Raw genomic sequence first — 7,774 nt, forward strand, 5'->3', positions numbered from 1 at the left:
TCTGAAGAAAGTGACTGGGAGGATGACTTTGTGGAAGCCATGGACCTTGAAGAGATCCAAAAAAAGTTCCAAATAAAAAACAATACCTTTGAGTATTTGTTAAATATTCTTCACCGACATGGCCACACAAACCCATTTTTCACCAGAATGAATTTAGGTGCTGGATCGGAGCTAGTGCTATTGCTGGTTCAGAGCTGGTTCCACTGGTGAACATGCCAAGAACCTGTTTGCTTTTCCACAAGTTAGAGAGCCACAAGCCATAAGGTACTGTACTTCCGCGAAGGACCAGAGTGCAAGAAAACAGTTTGTTACTTCCTCAGACCAGTGTTGCTTTTGTTTTGCGTCCACCATGAATTGAATTGAATTTCGGTCAGTTTTCATCAGTGGTCACTGTAAACCCCGCCCCCAGCACCTGACGCAAGCATTTCTTACTTCTAGCCCAGCAACGTTTCGGTGCTAGATAAGAACCACTTTTTCTGGTTCGGAGCTGGTGCTTTGGATGTGGAAATACAACGGACTGAATTGGAACTAGGCTCTGGCTCCGAACCAGCACCGAAACTGCCTTGGTGGAATAGGCTTCCATCTACTGCCTGTACTCTCCTGAAAACACCTAGGAACATAGTAACAACACAAAAATAACAAATGGAACACAAACACTATCCTCTGCATCAAAAGTTACTGGACTACCTGGAGAAGTACCCTGCAGATAACCCTATAAGACCTCAACTCCATTAACTTGTCTTTTAATATTGATGGCTTTCCATTATTTAAAAGCTCAGGGAAATCGATGTGACCTGTTCTCTGCGCCATCCATCTTGATCCAGTCATTGTTTTCTCTACAACATTGACATGTGGAAACAAATGGCCAAGTGATCTTCATTTCTTGGACGATGTTGTTGCATACCTGAAAGACCTCTTGTCTAGAGGCATTGAATGCAGATGTAAAAAGTACAGCGTAAATGTTCTCTGCATTGTCTGTGATTCTCCAGCTAAAGCTTGGGTTTGTGGGACAAAGCTGTGTTCTGGATATAATGGCTGTTATAAATGTGACCAGAAAGGCGAATGGTTCAACAGAGTCACCTTTCAGGACACCAACAACCTCAACAAGTCATTTCGAAACCAACTTCAACCCCAGCATCACAACAACATTTCACCACTGATTCAGATCCTCATACAAATGATCAAGAGGTTCCTGATTTATTACATGCATTAGTCATGCCTGGGAATTGAGGAAAAAGCTACTTAGTTGGACTAGTGGAGAGGTGTCAGGCTTTCCACTACGCAAAAACAGGAGGTGAGCAATAGGCTTCTTCACCTAAGAAGTGAGATCCCATCCAACTTTTCTCACAAACCTCGAGGCCTGGACGAGCTGGAAATGTGGAAGGCAACAGAATTTGGTCAGTTGATCCAATTCATGCTCCATTCTGGCAACCTGGCATTCTAGGCGATGACATGTATCAACATTTCCTTACCTTCAGCGTGGCAACGTGCTTCTTAGTATATCCAACTACAGCCCTGCATTTCAGCCCGAGCCCGTCGGGGCTCAACTTTTTTATGCCCCTAAGGCCAGCTTCGGGCCAATTATCAATTCATAGTTTACACGCGGATCGGGCCTCCAGGTCTGTTTTAGGAAAGTACATTAATTTGTTCATTATTCGTCTGCTTTTCCACTATGATGCACGGTTTCCACCAGCAGAGCAGCCTGCCCTGCGCTGCGCTCTACTTTTGTTAGAAATGCCTTTGTACGGAGATGGTGATAATGAACTTTTAATCTAACATTGTCTTAAAGGATACTGTTGTGTGTTTTATATCAGTGGATTTTATTGTAGACAAGTAATGTGATATTATATATAGACTAAATTGATCAAACGAAAATTAACTGCCGGCTGGAAGCCGCTTGCGGTCAATGTTGCAACTTAAAAAAAAAATACATTTAAAAGAACAAAAAACTCCAAACATTTTTCTAAATTTGTTATGAACGACTCAAGAGTCCGATGCAGGAGAAGGTTGGTTTTATTCGACCCAGCACAAAAAGGCTCGTATAGGGAATCATAGACAAAGAGAGATAATCAGAACGTCAAGGCAGCAAAGGTCAATAAAGGCTCGGCCGGAAGGTTCAGGGGACTGCACCGAGAGATGCGTATATCAGCAGGGGAAAAATAGTCAGAGACTCCACTCACAAAAACAAAACGAGTCCACCCAGAAAGGACCCAGGAAAAGTCCAGCTGCTGCAGACAGGTAAAAACAAGGTAATTCCGCCCCGTGAGGACCAAGAATAATTTCACCTGCTGATAGCAGATCAAAACACGGCCAAGGAAGAATCCACTTGATGACGGTTCGACTGGTGTAATTCCTTCCAGCGAGAGCCAAGGAAGAATCCACTTGATGATGACGGTTCAACTTGTTTGATTCCTAGAAGGAAGATGACGAGCATAACCCTGGTACTCCCGTATGCTTGACAGTGGAAGTCCGTAGCCTCAATCCCCACAACCAACAGCCGGTTAAGAACCAAGGGATAAGATGTCAGGACGGCAGTCACACGTGCGGCAAACCAGTGGGTTCTCCAGGCAACAGGAGGTAGCAGCAAGATCCCTCGAGAAGAGGTAATGGCAGTCGTAGATATTTGAGTAAGCAAAGACCAAGACAAGGGTAGATTCCGGTTGAAGACTAACAGCTCTGGAGCCTTGACAAAACAAGGTGATATCAATCGCAAGACTAGAGTGGACTAGAGTGGACTAGAGTGGACTAGAGTGGACTAGAGTGGACTAGAGTGGACTAGAGTGGACTAGAGTGGACTAGAGTGGACAACCCACAGGTGATTAAACCAAACAGACTGACATCGGACAAGAGAAGACACAGGGAATATAAGGGAAAGTGAACCGGAAGAAAACAAGGAACAGCTGGAGAAAGAGCGGGAAAATCAGAAAATCCAGGTGAAGAGTATAAACTAATGATGAAGGAGTAAACAAGGTAACGAGGGAAATGGGTGAAACGCAGACACTGAATAAGTGACGAACTAGGAATAACAAAACCAACGTGCCCGACAACCCTAATAAGACACAAGTAAAACAAACCCCACACGCTAGACCAGAGACCTGACAAAATTAACTTTATAAACAAAATATAATCATTTTTCCGTTAAATACAAAATCTGAGCTATTATAATGACTGTAGCAGTATTATAAACTGTGTCGAACGCTGCCGGACAAGGGCTGGGGTTCAACCCGTGCTTCTCGGGGACAGGCTATCTATCTCCAACACTACTCAAGAGGCATTCGGAGTACGCACAAAACCCGGTGCACTACTAGGGCTGGGCGATAAAACGATATCGATATTTATCGACGGTACAACATTGTCGATATCAATATAAAAAAAAGTTCGATATAGCGCTAGATAATTTCCTTAAAATGTGCGCGCCCTTGACATCCGAAAATCTTTAACAGGCTATAATATGTTTATACGATTGACAAGCAAACAACCAATAAGATCTATTTTGCCGGGTTTTCAATTTGGTTGCGTAATCGCCATGTTGACATTAGAACACGTGCAAGATAAGTGCCGTGCTTGCCTTCAGCACGGAGATTGTGAACAAAAAGCAAGATGTCAGCCTGCAGTGTGATAGTTTTTTTATTTCTCTCTTCCGACCAACATCAGAAGAACGTAGTGTGAAAGCGATGTAAAAAGGATGTCCCGTCTAAGCAAGGAAACACAAGCAATTTATTCCACCATCTAAACCGCTGCAACCCTTTGGAATATACATCATGTCGCCCATCTACCTCAAGTCAACAAACAACCCACAAGCAGTACACGTTGGAGAGGTACTCGGTAACAGTGCCATATGATAAATCTTCAAAGCGATATAATGACATAACCCATGCAATAGCGTACTTCATTGCAAAAGAAATGCTGCCGTTCACCGTGGTGGAGAAGTCAGGCTTTTGTTTACTGTTATAAGGGTTTGTTGGTATTACTTATTACAGATGCTGTTGTTGATCTACCTCAAAGTTTGCCTTGATTGTTCCATGTTTACATAAAATGTTACAAAATGTGTTCACTTAATTTAAAGTTCAAAGTTAAAGTTTGTTTAAACGTTTATCTTAATATAAGTAGAGTAAGACATAAAAAAGATATTTTGTTTAAATTTTTTTGTTTAACTTTTTTTAATGCTAAAACTATTTTTTTGCTGTATTGCTTAATAATGTGGGTCAGTTAAGATACAGTGGTTAAATAATTACTGTTCTACTTGTCATTTTTACTTTAAAAAAAAAAGGTCAATAGTTATCGATATCGAACGATATGAAAGATATCGTTGATATATTTTTTAGCCATATCGCCCAGCCTATGCACTACTTTGTCTACATTGGAAGAGAGATCTATGGCATTGAGATTTTAGTGTACAACGTCCACTCTATCCTCCACATCACTGACAATGCCGATCAATTCAATGGCCTTGACAACTGCAGTGCATTCAAATTTGAAGCATACATGTACACCATGAAGAGGATGGTACGAAATGGAACACACCCTCTGAGACAAATTGCCAAGAGATTGGAGGAACGACAGTCATCTGTCCATCAATATTTCAAAGAGAGAGAAATAAGGAATGTCAGGGACAAAGCATTCTTACTGCAAGAGAACGGCTGTGAGGCTACAGACGAAATGGAAAAAGATTGAAAAGTGCCCGTAACCCTGCACTACTGTTCATGGAGCCATGCCACTCTTTTCTTGTAGGAGTCTACAGTTACAAAAATAATCAAACATCAATGAAATGGATCCCTAAAGAAAACATTGAAAAAACAGCCATAAGAATTACTCATGGAGACACAATAACATTCATGGCTATCTTGCATCAACACTGAACTTCCTTAACATTGTCTAATGTAAGAATTTTAATGTAAAATGTAGGGATGAAACGGTTACCAGTTTCACTGTTACAATGGTAATATTAAATACTGTCCAGCATCCACCAAAGTTAGTGAGTAAGTGTAACAGGGATGCATTGTAAACAGCAGGTTTTGATCATTGCGTCAGGGGTACAAAATCAACACAAAAAACAATCTATTATTGACATTTGGAATAAAAAAAATAAGAGACCTACATAAACATTCACACCTAATACTTTTTAAGTCTAAACAGCATCCAATAGAACTTTTAGTCCAACAATGTCCAACAACTACTTCTAGGGAATTAGGGATACTTGTTTATTTAACATGACTTAATTTTTCTATTATAATGGCAGGTTTTGTAAGAAAACAGCTAGATCTTGGGTCCTGAAGTATACAATTTCTCACAGTACAAGCAGACAGAAAAATTAACGTATCAAACTTTGTCGATTATAATTATTACCAGGACGATTTTGGTCACTACAATGGATTTGAAATTTTCATACCGTTTCATCACTAAAAATTACATATTCTAGAACATGGTGTGGAATAAATGGCATTGTCATGTTTATACTATATTTACGTGTACAATTTTGTAGAATTAACAGAGAAGTCATATGTTGGAATTGTAGCAGAATCCTTGGTCCATGAAATCGATGGGGTATAACCTTCCACATTTCGACTCAACATCAATAATAAAATCTTGATCATGAATTTAAACAGACTTATGTTAACGCAATTCCCATTGTTTTTCTTAAAAATGCAGCAACAATAGAGTTACTGGCCACCCAATAATCACACAAAACGGGTTAAGAACGAAGAACTTCCCGATGAGGAAAATTGTCTCACAAGAAAATATTTGTTTTTGCCCAAACTGGTAAGAATTCAACTACATGATTTGTTAAGCATCGGATGAGGATAGTAATGGTGTTTTTATTGTTTTTTCATGCCTAGATAATTTTGAGAGAGCACTTAGATGGATTAGAACTGCAGAGAACAAGCAGGTTTGAAGACAGCAGTGACAGTATGAGATTTATTATGATCCAAGCAATGTCTGAAAATGTATATAATTAATATTAACAAGGTTTGTCTTGTTGGACTTTTTTGTTTAGATGTGGGGGACAAAACACTACCTCTGAGTCGGCTGTGAAGAGAAAGTGTCAAGGTTTGTTTGTAAATTAATTCTAATCTAGTTGTGACGACGCTGGTGGCCATTAATTGAACTGTAGCCAGGATGCCTGTCAGTCTGGATGCCTTTTTATACGGCATATATCTCTTAGGTCCCTTTCCTCGTCTCAAGGCAACAGTAAGGACTGAAAGAAAACAGGCAGACAAAGTTATATCATTTTCCAGTCACTTCTGCTTGAGGCCTGTCATTAAATATTACATCCATATACTTATTAGAATCAATATTCTGAACATGTATTTCAATTTTCAAAAGGAAGACTGAAACACAGCCCCCATTTAATAATAATAACTAACCCCTGTAGTTTTCACATAGCTCAAAGGACTTAATGAGCTGGATCAAGTGTGTTTGAGTAGAGCTCTTCTGTAATTGAGTCCTGCACCCCTGCTTTAAGCACAAAAAAGTAATCACATCACCATCTTATTATATACACTCATTAAAACTGATTTGTTTTGGAAATGATAAAACATGCTTGAAAATATCACAGTATTGACTTCATAAATACTAAACTGATACTAAACTGCATACCTCAAAAAAATATCATTATGTTTTAACAGCAGAAGCAGCCAAACTTTCCATAAGGACCCAGATGCAACAAAGTACATTTTATAAACAATTATTTTACAACAAATATAGTCCACCTGGAAAAGAAAATGCACTTGTTTAGGGGTGTGCAAGTTTGAATATTTTATGACTTCCTGAGGTTTTCTTAATAAAATTGTGTCCCATTTGACCCTGCCATTTGCCACTCACTCAAACTGCTATTTATAGTCTTGTAAAGTCTTTGTAACAAGGTTCGTTGTGAAGGAAGAAAGGAGGCGGGGTCGGTGTGGCTGGGAAAACTATGGGATTCCTTTTGTGCCAATAAAAACGTCTTAAAACAAATTTAAACATCTAATGTCTTCACAGAATCTTCCCACTTCCCCAATTGTGTCCCTTCAGTTTCTCCATCAAAATGTTTTCTAAAAGGTATAATTATATTATTGACACAAATATGAGTTGTCAAATCCACTGCCTCTATCATAAATCTAGTTTAGTCCAAGAAAGACTATATGGATGAAACAATCACAAAAAGCACAGACAAACCATTCTCATTTACCATGAAATTAAGATTATTAAGATTCTTTTGCAAAACACAAACAAAGATATTTTGAAAAATGTTGGTAACCAAAACCATTTCTGGGTTAGACCCTGCTCTGGAAAAGGAGCTCATTTTGTTTCTCCAGAAGAACTACGAAATCTTTCTTGTGGTGTGAACATTGTTGGGTAAATTACTCTGAAAAAGTAATTAATTACTAGTTACTCATTACATGTTCAATAGTGTAATTAGATTACTGTCCAAATTACTCTGTCCAAAAAGTATTTAGTTACTCATTACTAATTACTTTCTATATCCTACATCAACCTTGTGATTCAAGTGATTCAAGGATAGACATGAAACAGCTTATTTAATTAATTCAAATAAATAATATTATTAACTGACAAAAGTATTACAAATGTGAGAAATATACATTAAAGCACAGATTTTAAAGTAAGACTTTGACTTTTGATGTCAATTACACTAGTGCACACGCATATATTTCACAAAGTATTTAGTTTAATTACATCAAAAGTAACTGTAATTAAATTACAGAAAACATATAAGTAATCCCTTACTTTACTTTTCAAGGGAAAAGTAATTAAATTACAGTAACTAATTACTTAG

The sequence above is a fragment of the Triplophysa dalaica genome, chromosome 9 (assembly GCF_015846415.1).
Source record: "Triplophysa dalaica isolate WHDGS20190420 chromosome 9, ASM1584641v1, whole genome shotgun sequence".
NCBI lineage: Eukaryota > Metazoa > Chordata > Actinopteri > Cypriniformes > Nemacheilidae > Triplophysa > Triplophysa dalaica.